The sequence below is a fragment of the Chelonoidis abingdonii genome, chromosome 21, assembly GCF_003597395.2.
Source record: "Chelonoidis abingdonii isolate Lonesome George chromosome 21, CheloAbing_2.0, whole genome shotgun sequence".
NCBI classification, from domain to species: domain Eukaryota; kingdom Metazoa; phylum Chordata; order Testudines; family Testudinidae; genus Chelonoidis; species Chelonoidis abingdonii.
Window position 1 is genome coordinate 1,566,044 of NC_133789.1, and position 1,614 is coordinate 1,567,657.

Below are 1,614 nucleotides of genomic sequence, written 5' to 3' on the forward strand. Positions count from 1 at the left end.
CTGGGAGCCGCCCAGATCGGGGCCCCGTCGGGCCGGGAGCCGCCCAGACTCCAACTGAGATAAAAGAACTAGAGAAGTTCCTGGAGGACAGGTCCATCCATGGCTGTTAGCCAGGCTGGGCAGGGATGGTGTCCTAGCCTCCGTTTGCCAGAAGCTGGGAATGGGCAGCAGGGGAGGGATCACTGACGATTCCCTGGTCTGTTCATTCCCTCCGGGGCACCTGGCACTGGCCATGGTCGGCAGGTGGGACATGGGGCTGGCTGGACCCTGGGTCTGACCAGGCCTGGCCGCTCTGACGCTCAGGGCCCCCACTGTGCGGGTGCCACACACCTGACAGTGCAGGGCCCCGTGGACTGGGTGTGGCCCAGAGCTCACAATGGACATCAAACGACGACCACATCAAGGGTTAGGAACTAGGTGGGGCAGGGGCAGTAGGATCCATTCTCACTATTTAGAGAGGAAAGTTATGTGCTGCCAAGCCCCCCTCCCTCCCACCTGCTGACTGACTCTGTGTGGGGAAGGGGAGTCCAGTGGGGGGGGCTGAGGTGGGAGACTTGGGGGGCTGATAAGGTGAGAAGCGGGGGATCCTGCTGGGGGTAGATTGGGGGGCTGGGGTGAGTGCTGAGGGCAGAGAAGGTGTTTGGGGGGGCTGATGGGGTTGTGTTGGAGGGGGGCTGGAGTGGGGGGAGCAGTTTGTGCTGGTGAGGGGTGGGGGCTGTATTGGGGTGTGGTGGGTGTGCAGATGTGGTGTGGGGTGCAGAGGGTGCACATGTGTGAGGTGGGTAGTTGGGTAAGGTGTGGAGGAGTCCGGTTTGGAGAACGCAGAAAGTGGGGGTGTGTAAATGGAGTGTGGTGTTTGGGGTGTAGAGGGCAGGAGTGTTTGGGGGAAGGGGTAGTTTGAGGTGCAGAGGGCAGGAAGGTTGTGGGGTTGGTGTGGGGGTGCAGAGGGCAGGGCTGTGTGAGCTGGGCAGATAGGGCAGGGGTGTTTGGGGCACAGGGGAGGGGAGGGGTACAGGGGATGCAAAGGATGGGGGGATGAATGGGATGGGAGTGTTTGGGGATGCAGAGGGCAGAGGTGGGAGTGTTTGGGGTGGTGGGGATGGAGAGGATGTGGGTGTTTGGGGCACGGGTGTGTGTGGAGGGGTGGGGGGATGCAGAGGATGGAAGTGTTTGGGGCACGGGGCGTGCAGAGGGGAGGGTTGGGGCGCGGGAGATGCAGAGGATGGAGATGTTGGGGGCGCAGGGGGGTGCAGAGGGAAGGGGGCTGCAGAGGATGGAGCTGGAGGGGGTAAAAGCCAGCCCAGCAGAAAAGAGAGAGATTCCATAACCCCCGCCCAGGGGATCCTCATCTCATGCCCCCCCCCATCTTTACCTGTCATTGTGCACGCTGCCCGCCCCCCCTGCCTGTCCCGCTCCATACCTGCCCACCTGGCTCTCTCCACTGCCTTGGATGCGAACCAGGGACCTCCCCTCCTATGAGGGAACCCCCATCCCAGAAGCCCCTGGCTGAATTGACTTGCATTGGCCCACCACTTCCTGTTATCCCTTTGGTCCTTCGCTGCTTCCCCCCTTTCCCCAAAGGCTAACCCCCCCGCCCCCACTGAGCTCACTGAC